A 15,155-nucleotide genomic window follows, 5' to 3' on the forward strand; every position below is an offset into this window, starting at 1 on the left:
GTGTATGTATGTCTGCAGGCCAGAAGAGGGCACCAGACCTCATTACAGATGGCTGTGAGCTACCATGTAGTTGCCGGGAAGTATGTGGTTTCTTACATCTTCAGGCCTGCTGCCAGTGTTGGGTGCAGAATGGCAGCCCCACACCACACAGGTTGCAAGCTGACATTGGAATTCCAGCTATTCCTCTTCTCGGCCTCCGGCCATTTTCATGTGGGTATTGGGTCTTTCTGTGAGAAAGGTCTGTGGAGGAGAATGTACTTGGAGAAGCATATTTCCCTAGGGCAGGGCCCTGGACCTGCTCTGTCCTTCCCCTTGGAAGACTTTGTTGGAAACTTCTGTACCTGGCACTTGGGTCTGGAGAGAGAGCCAAGGCGGACAGCCAGACCCAGCTGCAAACTCACAACCATGCTCATTCTGACTGCTTTGCAGCATGCAGGACTGCACAGGGGCTTTGGGTGCCCAGAGATGGCCTGTAACGGGTGGCCACCACGACCAAAGGTCAGAAGCTTCAGGGGCAAAAGCTACTGGCGACCCTTAGGAGATGCGAGTATTCCTCAGTAGAGAGAGATGGTAAAGGTGTGGTGTTGAGGAGCCTCATAGGACTTCTGTGTCTCCTAGAGGAGTTGGTCAGATTCTCAGGGACAAGGCCACTGGCTAAAGGGTCCTGCTCAGAGTCTGTCCCCTCATCCATCAGCAGATAGATGTCTGTGGCCTGCACACTTTTGCTAGGGTGGCCTCATGCAGGTAGGGCTAGGGCAGATTCCCAGATCTTCATCTGAGGTTAGAAGTCTGAATGCCTGCTAAGGTGTCTAGCAAGGCTGCAGTTGGAACTGTGGCACACATCGATACAGACATACACCCTTATATTTGATCAGAAGGCCTTAGGGTATCAGCTGTGTAAGTGACTTTAAGGATTTATCTAAATGAGAAAACATCCCCAGCGGAGATTCACAGTGGACGTAACTCTGCCCTTGAGTGCATATTTGACTGCTCTGACAATGAAGACAGTGACTTGTTTTTGTGGGGATCAGTGACACCCTGGGTCTGATAACACTGCCTCCCTCCAGCTCCCTGTTTTGGGCAAGGTCTATAGCCCATCCCCCTTCACGCCTCAGATGTCTGTCACCCGCTACCCACCTTTGAAGCTGGTTCAGAGATCCTTCAAATGACTTTCATCACTCTCAGTCTCTCCTGCTGCAGGTGTCTCTTGTCCCCTGAACTTGACAACAAGTTCTAGCCAGCCTCGCGCCTGCCACTGGTCCTGGGTGTGCTGGACACACTTTCTCCAGCCAGACAAGCAAAAAGTTGAGCCTTTAGCAATTGGTGAGAAAATAGCAAAAGCCGACACCCTCTTGTTTCCCTGTAAAGGCAGTCAGGCCTGGGGAAAGGAACGGAGAGTGAGGAACAGTCTCATTAGTAGGGTTCTTCAGGCACGTTGAGCTATAAAGGGCCCTTTAAGTGTTAGTTCTGCAAGATTATCTGGACAAGATGGGGAAAACAGAGGGGGGGGGTTATAAGTGGTGGACATTGAAGAGGGAGCAGGCACAGGCACGCTAGGAACAACAAATCCCACATTGGCCCATGTCCAGGAGTGGCACAGCCCATCACCTGGCTAAAGGATGGGGCTTTTTCTCAGAGAACGGAGGAGTCCCTGCAAGTGTACATAGCAACAGTAGTGCTCTCTGAGCCTTGTTCTAGGAACATCAGTAAGGTACAGACATGAGTGTTGCCAAAGGGAAAGGTTGCAGCTTTGGCTTCCCTGTGTCCCACGTGCCACACCTGTGTGACCCGAATCTGCACTGGCGGGGGATCTCCTGTGAAAGGGCTGGAGTGAGGGGCATGAGAGCATGGGGTAGAAGCTCAGATGGAGGGGAACCCTGCTGCTCATTCAGGCACTTTGTGTGGAGTTCTGGTTCAGCCTTTCACCAGTGCCCCTGCCGTGTCCCCACGCTGCAGACAGCAGATAACAAGGTGAGGGCCTGGGGTTCGACCCCCACACTGGCTTCCAGCTGTGCAGCTCTGCAGTGAGCCTACAGAGCCCTTCCTTGAATCTGAGGACAGGGGTGGGCCCACCTCCACCCTGTGGGGTGGGGTGGGAAGTTTATTAAGAAAGACCCCTGTGTGCTTAGGGACATCCCTTTGCATCTACCTGGAACAGTGAGTTCTTTTGGCTGTTGTACACCAAGTACCGCCCAGTAAATGCCCCCTGGTTTATAGGAGAGGGTAGGTAGGTGTCGTGGGTCTGGCAGAGCTCAGGGGAGGCATTTCAGTTAGAGGTATTTTTCTTTTTCTTCTCCCCTCATTGATTTGTAGGTGAAGGAGAGAGTTTTCAAACAGTGGGCATGTCTGGGACCAGCCAGGCAGGCGAGTGATTAATCTTAGTTTGTTGCTGCTGACAGCCAGGAGCAAGAAATAATAAATGTTTGCAGGGAGGGGGAGAGAGAGAGGGGGAGGAGAAGCTGAGCCCTGCAGGCAGCAGTGGGGAACACAGATTTCACTACCTTCTGTGGAGTCAGCATCAGAGTTCCAGGGCTAGGGCTCTAAAACTCAGGGCCCTAAAACAAAACCAAAAAAGAACCATGGGCGACTCCAAAAGCCGCCCCGCCAGGATTCCCCACAGCCTTTGAGCTCCCTTCAGCTGAGTCACTTCGGTCCAGCCACACATCCCCCTGGTCCCCTACATGTCTCTGAGAGCACGGTGAACCCCTGTAAGGGCAAACCTTCAAGGAAGGCAGTATGTGTGCAGTGCCTGGCTCAAAAGCACAGTTACTACTTGTCTAGCTCTGACTGCAGGGCCCTGGGCTTGTCTGTGTGTCCTGTGGTCTTCTGAGCTGCTGAGTTGGGTGTAAGCTGGAGGAGGAGACATACAGGAGACAGCAGTGATGGCCCTGCCTGGGGAGGGAGAACTGTCTTAGGTGGATGCAGAGGATTAGTAAGGGGTGGGGCAGGAGCCTGGGAGAGCAGGAAGTACATGGCATCCAGCGCCCTCCCCAGGGTAGAGGTGGTCCAGTGTTGGCCAGGTGCTCTATCTAGCTCTGCATCAACATGGCCCTTGACAACTCCCCCAAGCAGAATAGTGTAGGCTGTCTGAGCCTCAGTTTTTTTTTCATCTGGGCAATACACCTTGAGCAGGAGCCTGGCTATTGATTGTGGGCTGTCTTCGTTGGGAACATTGGAAAGCCACCTTGGAAAGCCACGGGTTATAAGAAAGGGGAAAGGGGACTCTGCCCATATCCATACTCTTTACAGTGGTGCCAGAGTTTTTGCTGGTGCTGGAGAGAAGGCTTCCATGTGGCAGCTCCCAGTCTTGTGTAACCCTGGTCCCAGAGGATCTGATGCCCTTTACTGACCTCGGTGGGCCCCAGACATACATTTGGTGCTCAGGTGGACCTGTACACATAAAATAGATAAATCTCAAAAAGACAGCTTATGTGGCTGCAACTAGAGCAAGCCTCCATCTCCATGACTGAGAACCTGAGTCTCACCGAACGGGGGTCAAATCCGCCACCCTCCTCTGGATTGTGCCCAGTTGGAGACATTGCTTGACTCTGACCTGTGTTTCTTGGAGGCTGCAGGCGATAGCTGTGTTAGGGGGTTGGGGTTTCTTCCTTGCCCTCGTCCCTGCCTGCTTCCCCTCCAGTTCTCGTACCATATCTGTACGCTCTGAATGACAGCTTTACAGCTTTCTTACCAGAATCTCATTCTCGCTTCCCTGTCCCATGCCATGCAGCATGCCAGGGCTGGAGTGCTGAAGATGTCATGAGCAGGAATCTTGGGGTTCAGGGAACAGATGAAAGCAAGGCTCAGAAACAGGAAGTCGTTCTCCACCCCACCCCCATCACAAAGCTCAGTCAGTATTGACACAGGTGGGCTTGGGCTGGGGGTGAGAATGGGGCTCTCAGTCTGTGAGGGGTCCCCGCCCTCTCAGGGCTGCAAAAGGTAAAGATGACTGTTCTGTTCAGTTGGTGTGCTGTATGTTTTCTCCTTATGGAAAGCTAAAGGAAGTGTGATAATTAAGAACTGCAGCTTTAGGGGGGACCCTCTGCTTTTGGCAGGGACTAGGGGAGAGAGGTGAGTTTGAAGTGTGCAGATGGCCGACAGAACGAAAGGGAAGCACTGGCAGTTGCCATCAGAAGGAACGAGCTGCGCCTGCTGCCAGCAGACGCTTGCCGGGACCTAGAGCCTGTGTGTCAGCGGTTTGGGGTAGTGAGGGAGACAGTATAGAAAAAGTACAGGCAAGTTCAAAACACGTGGGTTCAAATTCTGCATTACCCCAGGTAGATGGGCATCCCACAGCAGTGTCTTGGCTCTGCCCTTGGGAAGGGATTCAGGCAGACCCCAGTTTGAGTCCAATGTGAACAGCTTAGGATTACTACAATAGCACTGTGAGGTGGGACGGTGGGGACACCCAGAAGGGGATGGGCACTTGGAGTGTAGCTCTCTCTATCTGGTAGTGCCATGAGAACAGGAACTGTGTGCTCCTTCTTGAGATAGCAGAGGTCCTGTGATGCCGCAGCTGTGAGTGCAGCTCAGGTTTCAGTGCAGCGTGACATTCTTTGTGCCCTCTGGGGTCCCTCTGAGCAGAAGGCACCCTCGTTCTTAGCACCAGGACTGTACCAGATGTTCCTAGCAGAATCCATGTCAGGCGACCTCTGGCAGCTTTTCCCAGTCAGTTGTAACTGTCAAAAGCCTGAAGATAAAGATCCTAGCATTTAATGTGGGTTTAAACTCCCGAAAATGGGGCTGCTCTCTCTCTGGCTCTTACCCCATGGGGTTTCTACTTTGTCTGGGTGCAGTTTTCAAGCCACTCAAGTGGAAAGTGCACCGTCACTGTATCCTCTTCACAGAGGAGGAAGCCCAGGTTCGCAGAAGCTGGGAACCTGTTCTAGGCCGTGGAGGGGGGGGGGAGCGCTAAGGCAGAGTCCCCTTGACCCCAGACTCTTTTTTTTTTTTTGATCCCCCCTCCTTAGCTATCTACTCCAATTAGATGTGGAGGTGCTGCATGGAAACTTGGGGTATCTAGGCAGAAGCTGAAGCCAGCTGAAGAGCTGGGGTACCTCCATGAGTTTCTCAGAAGCTCCTTTGCCCGTGCTAGGTCAGGAGTGAGAGCTGGCTGCTTAGGCGGCAGCTGCACCAGGTCAGTGGAGGGCAAGGTCAGTAGGTGGATGGTGACAAAGGGGAAGGAGTGACATAGTTGAGGACTGTGTCCAGGTTTCTGAGCAGCTAGGGGATCAGGACAGTTGGCTTTGAAAAGGCCTGACTCCCTGCTTCCTTCCAGTTGTGCAAGCCTGGGAGGTAATTAGGTCCTATGCTGAGTGCCTCTCACTGCCAGTCCATGCCCTCTGTGCCAGGTGATGATTGTTCCCTCTCCCCTCCGCCAGACACACGGGATTGTCCTTTGTCCTCTCCAGTGTCTGAACCACTCCGATTACATTTCCAGCAGATTTTTAATTATTTCCTATCAGCCTCCTTCCATCTGCCTGTGGAGCTCAGCCGCCAGGGGAGGCATTCCAACTGCCATTTGTCACCAGGACGCCTCTGTGGCCTGGGCACTTCCTTCGAGGGGTTCTGTCAGGTCTCTGCAAACCGGAACGCGTCTTCCCGGCCACCCTCACACCAGCTTATCAATAGAATGTACTTAATGAACTTTTTGCCAGAGCCATCCAGGAAATGGTTGTTTGGGGCCTCCAGGGAGATCCCTGGGATGTTGTAGGAAAAGAGGCCACGAGGGCAGCTGCAGAGCTTGTCTGCATGAGAAAGAAGTTGATCTCAGAGCCACCGTTCCATACAGTAAATCACAGATCATATACAGGATTTAACTGTTCCCTAGATCACCTGGTAGTTAGAGCCAAGCTTTGCTTTACTTGGGTCGAGACTGACAAGCTGCTGGCCGAATCTCCATGTCCCACCTCTGACTCCGCAAGGTTATGCCCCTTCTGAGCCCTGTGAGCATTGTCTTTCCCTCTCCTGTTTTCCTCATAGACGCTCTTGAGATTTGAGGCAGATATAAAAAGTCAGACATCAGGTTTACAGCCCTCATCTTTAACTCAAATGCTAAAGCTTTAAAAGCACCCTTTAGCTTTGGGGGTGGGGTCTGAGTGAGGAGGCGCATCCTGCCACTTCTCCACCCTGTTCATGTCCAGGTAGGTCCCCCAGTAAGCAGTCCTTGTCCCCCCAAAAGAGCATTTGCCACTTTTATTCATGCATGCGCTTTTTACCCTTTGTTTCTCTTTAAGATTATTTAACCCCAGAGGAATAGCAGAGACGTTTGGATTTGGCAAAGCTGACTTATTCGAAATGCTTTAAATAGAATATCTTTTCTGCACCCCTTTTGAAAGTTTTTCTTTTGAAAATCCACATGTTTCTGGTGGCCTCTGGGTGTGGGGTTCACTCTGCCATACTCTCAGATGCTCACACAAGAAGAGACGAATTCCAATGGGGCATTAGGAGGCTCCTTGGAGGCGGTGACATTTGGACAGGGCCTTATAGGATATACAAAACTTGTATTAACCATCCTGTTACTGTGACCGCAGTGTCTGAAAGGAACATCTACAGGTGAAGGGTGGTTTATTTTGTCTCCTGGTTTCAGTCCACCAGAGACTGCCAAACGGGTCAGCATGTGCTGGTGGGAGAGAGTGGTGGAGTTAGCGCACATCCTTGCAGATCGGGAAAGCCAGATAGACTAGCACAGGTGTAATATTCACCCAAGTTCCTTTTCAGATTAAAACTGGTCTGTGTAAATCCAGGGACCCTGCTTTCTAAGCTGCCGCCTGCTGGCACCTAAGTCACTCTACCTGGGTATCTCTAGATACCTAAAGGCTCTGATAGTCTCCCCAGGGTGACTATGAAGCAACAGAGAGATCATGATCAAGAGGGCCTCTTGTAAGTACAGGTCACTGAGCACTGCCTAGAGCACCCCACTTTGCCTCTCAGGATCAGGGGCTCCGGGGCATCAGGGGTTACTCACCTGTAGCTGTGCCAGCCATCAGCAATCATAGTGCTGCATCCTTACACAGTCTTCCACATCTTGGCTTGCCAGTGTGCTAGACACAGTCTTCATCAAGTATGAGGCATCGCCCTGCACCCTGAAACCTCATGCAGTTTCTGGACACTGGTGTTGGGAGCCGACTTGAACAGGCTGTGTGAACAGTGTCCTCTGAGTCAGGTGGAATGGTGCCAGGGACGGTGCATGAGTTCTGACTGAGACTCGGATACCTGGACAGTGTGACCTGGGCACCTAGGTGCTCCACCTCCTCAGAGCAGCGTACCCCTTCTGAGTTACTATTTTCAGGCCGTGGAAGTAATCTTTTCTCTCCAGAGTGGTTCCAAAGCCAAAACACCATGTAGGGTCAACACTTTGTGGGAATCGCTCGCTCTGCTGGTGAGTGAGTAACTGGAACTAATTACATGCAGCCATGCTGGGGGGAGAGGCATAATTAATGTAGCCAAACCTTGGCCAAATAATAAAATGGAGCTTTGTTGTGTATCAAGGCAGAAATCCATTTCATTAGGGAGCAAAGAGCTGCAGATTTAATTTTGAGAAAATTTTCTACCTTGTAGAAAGAGGATGTCAGCAAGCTGCCACAATGAATGTTGAACATGAGTGGTTTTGCCCCCAAAACCCCAGACAACTGAGAAGTGATCATAATCTTTTGGAGATGTTTGTCAGTCTTCTGAGTGTGGCCTAGACCGTGGCTTTTGCTTGTTAGTCATTTTGAACATGTGTCCTTTGGTTTTGGAAGGGAGGTGAGAATTTTCTGCACCTAATGGCCAGTGGGGGTGGGGGTTAGTAGAATTCTGTCCTTTGCGATTGAGGGGAAAGAGAAGAAAAGAGGTGCCCTCGGGAGGTCAGCAGACACCCACCATTAATGATGGAGTTTATGCAGGTGTGCCAATGCAGGTGGCCTAGCTAGACAAACCCACCAGCCACCTCAGCCAGGTCAGTCAGGCTGTAAACCCAGTAGTGATGACCGGAGGGAAGGGGAGGACTTTGTGCCTGGTGAGGACAGTTGGGGAGGAGCTGCCTCTGGTGCTCTTCTTTGGCCTTCTAGGGCATATAGAACCAAGTCCAAGGCCTGCCAGAACCAGAGCTTGGAGCTGCAGCTCCCACTGGCAGGCTGTGAGGAGCCTGTGTCAGCTCAGTGGGGAGGAACTTAGCATTGCAGAGCTGAGACCCTGTAGTGGGGGATTTGGCTGCAGGTGAGCAGTGAGAGCATGCAGCGCTCACACGAGCTGTCTGCCTCCTCAGGTAGAACTAGAAAGGTGCTTCTCAATGTCTAGATGGGGAAACTGAGGCCTTGGAGGAAGAAGCAGGCCAGGATCCTGAACTCTCAACCCTACTGCCCCATTTCCTAAAGACAGCTGGGATTTTTCCCACTGTAAATCAATGTTCACATGTGGGCTGTTGGCAGTCCGCCATGCGCCTTTGAACTGGAGAAATCCTGCCTGAGGTTAGAGGACTGTTGCGCCCAGTGTAGGAAGATGGCAATTTCTTCTGTCCCCCTCCATGACCTCACAGGGCACTGTGGCACAGATCATGGGTGGAGTAGAGGGATTTGCCCCTGCCACTTGCTGGGCCTCTCAGTGTCTTCTTTCTGAGAGCTCTGAATACAGGAATATCTCCAGTGAGCACTTGACACCTGCTAGAGGTCATGTTTATTGATAGACCGCGTTTATCAATAGAGAGAGACCTCCTCTTGGCTTTTTGAAACGGCTCTCAGGTCACTTGGTTTGGCCTGAAACTGACTAGCCTAGGCTAGCCTAAAACTCCTGATCCTCCTGCCTCTCCTCCCCAAATGTTGGGATTCCAGGATTTCCCACCTCACCCTGCTTGCCTCCTCCTTCTGTTCTCATGTGGATCCCTCACATAGCAATGTGGGTTTTTCCAGTATGAGGATGGGGTGAACCTCAGGCCTCATGCATGCCAGGCAGGCGCTCTGCCACTGAACTATACCCTTCTATTTACCTTTTATTTTCAAACAGGCGCTTGAAGTCATCTAGGGTGACCTTAAACTCACTCTGCCACCCAGGCTGTCCTTGAACTTGCAGCTCTCCTGTCTTGGCCTACCAGAGAGCTAGGATTACAGCTGAGCCACCAGCTGGGTGGAAACGGTATACTTTAGAATGTCATGTGGGGCAGTGAATCTCAGGCCAGTAACCACCCTGCCAGTATCGCCTGCTCTGCCCGCTGATGCTCAGAGATAAAGCTACCAACTAACTAGGGAGGCTGCAGTCAGAGGGCAACTTGGCCATCATGGGTTTGAGGTTGCCAGTTTGGCCATGAACAACAGACCAGACAGGCTCGGGGGGACTTGCTGGTTCTGGGCCCAGATAGACTGGAGCCAGCAGACAGACCAGATGGGCAACAGTTGTGTGGCAGTTTCTGCTCAGCAGGGGAAGTGAGGCCCATATTGGGGGCCCGGCCCTGGCCCTTGCATTTGCACTAGAAGAGACCCTGCCTGCTCTTCAACTGCTGGCTCAAAACTCAAAAACTCAGGATGTCCCTTATATAGGTAGAGAGGACTCCTTTGCTCCAATCAAAGAGCGTAAAGGAGCATGGCATAGGAGGGGTAGCATGAGCCTCACACCCAGGGCCGTCTGGCCTAGGACCCTGGATTATATTCATCCTTGTCTCCCAAGTATACTAGGTCTCAGGCCCAAGAGCTCTCTCCCTCCTGTGAGGGAATAGGAGGGATAGGTGTGGGGATTGGTCTTGGAAGTAGCCTAGAAGCTGTTTGAGAACCAAGCCGTTGGGCAGGTCCTATGTTATGTCTTGAGCCTTTACCAAGGAGCCAGATGGCCTTGCCTTAGCCAGGCTGCCGCATTTGTTTATCCTGAAAGTGTCTGAAGGACAGCCAGGTGTGGTTCCTGTCCTGGTGACTAAGGAGGCGTGTGGCCTTCCACTTGACACTATTACCATTCTAGGCTGGGATTCCTATGTCACTGTCCTGTTAGAATCATCCTTGACTCCCTACTAGATGCTAAGCCCTGAACTATCCAGACGTTGCCAAATCCCCATGGGCCAGGTGGAGTCATGGGCCCAGCTGAGAGCCTCAGTCACCTAAGGAGATTGTGGTCTGCGAGAGACCTGTGCTTCTGTCCTGAATGGATTCTGTCCACCCAATTTGGCCCAGGTGCTTTGGTTGTGTCTGTGCCCCTGATCCTCCCTACCTAACCCATGCAGTCGTGTCCCGGAGACACTGAGAACATCAGTGGAAGGATCTCCTCCTCCTTTTGCAGAGGGTCCCTGAAGCTCAGGGACCGAGGTTGTCCTATGGCATCAGTGACTTCAGTCAGTGCTTGATCCGGGGCCAGCTGCTGCCGCCACCCCTCCTGTTTCAACACCTGAGTCAGAGGCCGGGTGGGCACACCAGCCCTGGAGACACCCACCAAGCCTCCTCACCATGCTCTTTGCCTGCCTCAGAAATGGCGGCCCACTCCTGTCCAAGCCTTGTCATTGTGAGCTGCTTTGCCTCTGATGATCTTGTCTTGCCCAGCCTCCTCTGTGTGTGAGGGCAGGCCTTTTCCTCCTGAAGATGGCACTGCGAGGACTCACCAAGATTTACAGAAGGCTTTCACTTGGGTTACTTCGGCTTGAGGAAGGCTGATCCCGTCAGTGTCATCACTGAAAGGGTAATTATCTGGCTATAAATCACGCGGTTTGGCTCAGCAGGAAGTACGGGTTAGACATTGTTCACGATTTGGGCAGTCTTTGGCTTGTCGCTGAAGGCCCTTTGAGGTGTTGGGGAGTGGGTGTTCAGCCTATTCCTGTCCTCCCACCTCTTTGCACTCACAGGGCATCTGCTTGCGTGTGAACTTCGACAGCACAGTCTATAGCGAAGGACGCTGTTCTGCTCACCGTCTGGGGGGCTCCAGGGTCCCTGCCCTGTGGTCCAGAAAGTGAGGCTTCTCCCTCACTTTGGCATTCGTTTTTCACATCTGTAGCGTAGGCATCTGTATTTAGTTCCAGTCCACCTACCTACTTTCGACATGAATCAAGAGACCAGTCAAGATCTTCTTCTCAGGCATCTCAGGTGATAAGACCCTGGGGGGCACTGCCTACTGTGGTTACCACACTTCTAATTCCTAGCCCTGGGGGGTGGGGGGTCCAAATTTGAGGCTACACAGAAAGACCCTGTTTTGGGGAGAGGGTTTTTTTTTTTTCCAAGACAGGGTTTCTTTGGGTAACCTTGGCCGGCCTTTATAGATCCAGCTGGCCTTGAACTCACAGAGATCCGCCTGTCTCTGCCTCCCAGGTACTGGGACTAAACCTGCATATCACCACCATCTGTCTATTTTTTTTTAATGTGCATTGATGTTGTGCCTTCCTGTATATTTATGTGAGGGTGTCAGATTCCCTGGAACTAGGAGACGTGGTTGTGAGGGTGCATAAACCCTACAGGGCAGCCATACAGCGGATGACTGGTGATCCTGTGCTCTCAAGTCTCCTGGCAGAACATGTGCCCTGCTGGAGCACGTTTCACGATGTGCGGAGGGTTTCCCTAGAGATGCAGTCCCAGCACCATGTCCCTCAGAGTCAGAGTAGGTGGAGATACCTGAGTTTCCCTTCATAAAATCCCAAGTACTTTTGGAAGCAGGAAGATCATGAGTTCAAAGCCAGCCTGGGCTCCCAGCAAGACCATGTCTGGAAGGGTGAGAGGGGAATAGCGGTCTGAGTTGTAAAACTGGCTGTCACTGGGTGGCAGTGGAGGGACTAGACCTTGGTTACCTTCCAAGCCAGTCTGTCTCCTAACATCCCAGAGGCTTGTCTTTAGAGCAGGACCTCGCTTCCCGTCAGTTTAGCATGAATGTCCTTGTCCGTCATGGGCAGATGGTGTGTCCTGTGTACCAAACCTGTCTTCTCAGGCCTCGAAGCTTAGTTCTTTCTCTGTTGTGGAGGAAGGGGCTGTGGACTATCCATCTTCTTCCATTGTTGAATGCATTTAAAATGCATGGCTGCACCCTTCAGGAAAACAAAACATAGGGAAGAAACTGGTCTTGTATTTGTGGGTTTTTTTTAAATATTTATTTATTTACTTATTATGTATACATTGTTTTGTCTGTGTGTATGCCTACAGGCCAGAAGAGGGCACCAGACCTCATTACAGATGGTTGTGAGCCACCATGTGGTTGCCGGAAATTGAACTCAGGATCTTTGGAAGAGTAGGCAATGCTCTTAACCTCTGAGCCATCTCTCCAGCCCATATTTGTGGTTTTTGCGTATGCATGTGAGCCCATGCAAAGGGCAATGGCCAGCTCAGGGATCCCAGACATGACTTTTGAACTCCAAGAAGAAGTCTGAGCCCTGGAGAGAATGGCATGCTTTGAGAGTTATGGATCTGTGTACCCACCTCACAGGACTGTTCTCTGACAGCCCCACCCAACATCACCCCAAACCTTTCTGGGCTCACTCTCCAGCCTGCCCTCCAGAGCTTGCAGCTGGGGAGGAGTCAGGGCCTCAGTTGCCTGCTCCAGGCAGACCCTGACTAGTCAGCCAGTGGAGAAAGGGTAGAATTCCTGGAGATCCTTGAGGCTAGAGTCAGTTCATCTGGGAAGCATCACAGTGAGCAGATAGGGTAGCCAACTGTGGGTCTCACGAAGCTTTCTCTCGGGCAGGACAAGTTCAAACACCCACATGGACCCTTCCGGCTGGGCATCTGGTCAGAGAAGATGAGGTCACAGTGGCCGCTGCAGGTCCTGAGTGCCAGACTGAGAAGGGCGCTCAGGCTGCTGAGTCCAAGAGACGTAGGTTTGAGGCCGGGCATGGTTGAAGACATCTAATTCTGCCACTTGAGAGTTGGCAGGAGGATTGGGAGCCCAAGGTCATCCTTGACTACATAGCAAGTTTGAGGCCATCCTGGGCTATGTTTCTGGAGGAAGAGAGAAAGGAAGGATTTGGATCCAAATCCTGGCCCCATCTTTTCTGAGCCTCAGTTTCCCCATCTGCAAGTGATGTTACATATGTAAGCTTAGCTCTGAATCTGGTAAGGTTTAAGGACTAGTATCTTGAATTTTGAATTGACATTGGGAACCATGTATGATGATCCAGAGCTAAAAAAGAATTCAAGCACTTGACTCAAAGTCAGAGCGGAGCAGAAACGCTCTGTGCGGACTCGTGTGGCTGGTCCTGCCGTGCTATTTCCTCCTTTCTCCCACATAAATATTATATGCAAGTGTTTTTAAGTCATTTCATCATGAAAAGAAACGATTTAACATAACTATTACCCAGGATTCTTCATGAAATATGCATCAAGCAATTAGGTCTAAAAGCAAGAGGTGAGGCCCCGCACCCTGGCTAGCGGCGGGCAGCTGTGGGCTGAGTGATGTTTTATTAAAGCTCATGATTAGGAGGCGAGGTAGGGCCTGTTATTAGGCCAGCACATGCCAGGCATGCTTGCTAATCCTGGGGACAGTGACAAGGAGGTGCTTTTTGTGATGGTAATGAGCGATCTAAGTGCCCTGACAACCCAAGCACCCTGCCTCCCTGGGCCTTACAAGACTCATTAGACAGGTCACCCACCAGAAACACCACTAATTGTGACTGTGCTCTCACAAGATGTCCTATCAAAGGAGACGGAACCAACAAAGAAACAGTTGGCAGGAGCCTGTCAGAGATCCCCGGGAAAGGTGCCATCCCAAAACCACCCTGCCGTCCTTGCTGCTGTTCTGTGCCTTGAGGAGGGTAGGAGCAGGATCTGCCTAGAGCCCACCCCTCTGGCCTGTTTCCTCTAGGGTATCTAAGGGGTGAGGAGGGTACAGTGGCCACAGGCAACTTTTCACTAAACCATCTCACTTGTGAGCAGCCACAAGAAATCAGAACAAAAGATACTCGGGAAGGAAGGCTTATTTGACTTGCAGTTCCAGGTCCTCGTTAAGGGCATGTCCAGACAGAAATTAGAGAGAGTGGATCATACACACCACATCCACAGTAGAGCAGAGAACCTGTGTGGTGGTTCCACGTTATGTCAAGAAGACAGTAAAAAAAGAGCCAGCACACCTGCTACTGTCTGTTTGTGCAGTGCTACAAGTGGTTAAAGCCACCTCTAGTTTGGTTGGTTTTTTGAGACGGTTTCTCTGGTAACAGTCCTAGCTGTCCTGGAACTAGCTCTTGTGACCTCGAACTCACAGATCTATCTGCCTGCCTCTGCCTCCCAAGTGCTGGGATTAAAGGTGTGCACCACCACCACCTGGCATTTTTAATCTCTTATAACCAGCCAAGCTGTGATACCACCCCGTACTTCAGTGTGTTCATGCATGCCCTCAGGGTGTCACGTGACCTTTGAAGTGCCTGAAGATGCAAGAACCTCTTAGGGTAGGGTCACCATCCTGTCTTCATGACCTGGAGCTTCACGAGTTGGGATAGGCCAATCCTGGTTCCTGGGACAGTCTTGTGTATGGTCTTCCTCCCCACCCCTCTGGTCTCTGATCTGCTATTGCCTGGTGAGGTTGGCACCAGGGTCATGGAGGCTCTGCTTAGGCCCTCCTGCTGCTCCTGCCACCTTGCTCCCCAGAGAGAAGTGGGCCTTGCTGCTGATTGCTGTGGTGACCTCAAGTCCTCCGTGTGCATAGGAAGTGTGGGGCCCTTCCACAGGCTACTGCCTGGAAATAGAGGCATACCTTCCTCCACCTGCTGCCTGCTAGAGGACACAAGAATCTAGCGTAGAAATCTCTGTTAACGCCAGCCTTATGACATCCTTGCTCTGCTCTGACCCCTTGACGTACAGTGGGAATTGTGATGTCAGCCCCTGCTCCCTCGGGTGGGACTGTGGAAGGATCTCAGAGCTAGGTGGCTTGGCTTCCACAACTTCAGCACACTTAGCACCCCGAAGCGCGCGTACACACACACACACACACACACACACACACTCCCCCAGGATAGTGCTGAATTATAGCCACTCTGGGACACCTGGTGTCACCTCACTGCAGCTCCAGGTCCTTTCCAAGCTGGCTGGTGTTGGTGGGCTGTACATCATGCTGGGGGCACGAGTCCTTGGCCACGCTGCACTTTACGTTTTCTGTGCGACGTGCTCGCCTTCCCAGGTGTTGGAGCCAGCGCTCCACACAGCACCTCCGCTAGCACCCAGGTGATTCGGGTGTAGTGACCCTTCACTTGGGAGTAGAGCTTGCCACAGGCTCTGTAATTAGAACATCACACT

The 15,155-nt window shown here is 51.8% G+C and overlaps 1 protein-coding gene across 2 annotated transcripts in view; it reads left to right on the plus strand.

Annotated features, from left to right (window-relative positions):
- Shb (SH2 domain containing adaptor protein B) overlaps positions 1–15,155 on the plus strand; it is a 109,879-nt gene that overhangs the window by 92,569 nt on the left and 2,155 nt on the right. The window contains exon 6 of one of the 2 annotated variants that reach the window (XR_007594256.1): positions 10,945–11,033. The exons of the other annotated variant lie outside the window; for it this stretch is intronic. The gene's annotated coding sequence lies outside the window, so the exon portion shown is untranslated. The remainder of the gene's footprint in view (positions 1–10,944; positions 11,034–15,155) is intronic. 2 annotated transcript variants of the gene reach the window in all.

This window comes from Alexandromys fortis, unplaced genomic scaffold (assembly GCF_014885135.2).
Source record: "Alexandromys fortis isolate MF-2015 unplaced genomic scaffold, M_Fortis_MF-2015_v1.1 scaffold_92, whole genome shotgun sequence".
In the NCBI taxonomy this organism is placed as follows: domain Eukaryota; kingdom Metazoa; phylum Chordata; class Mammalia; order Rodentia; family Cricetidae; genus Alexandromys; species Alexandromys fortis.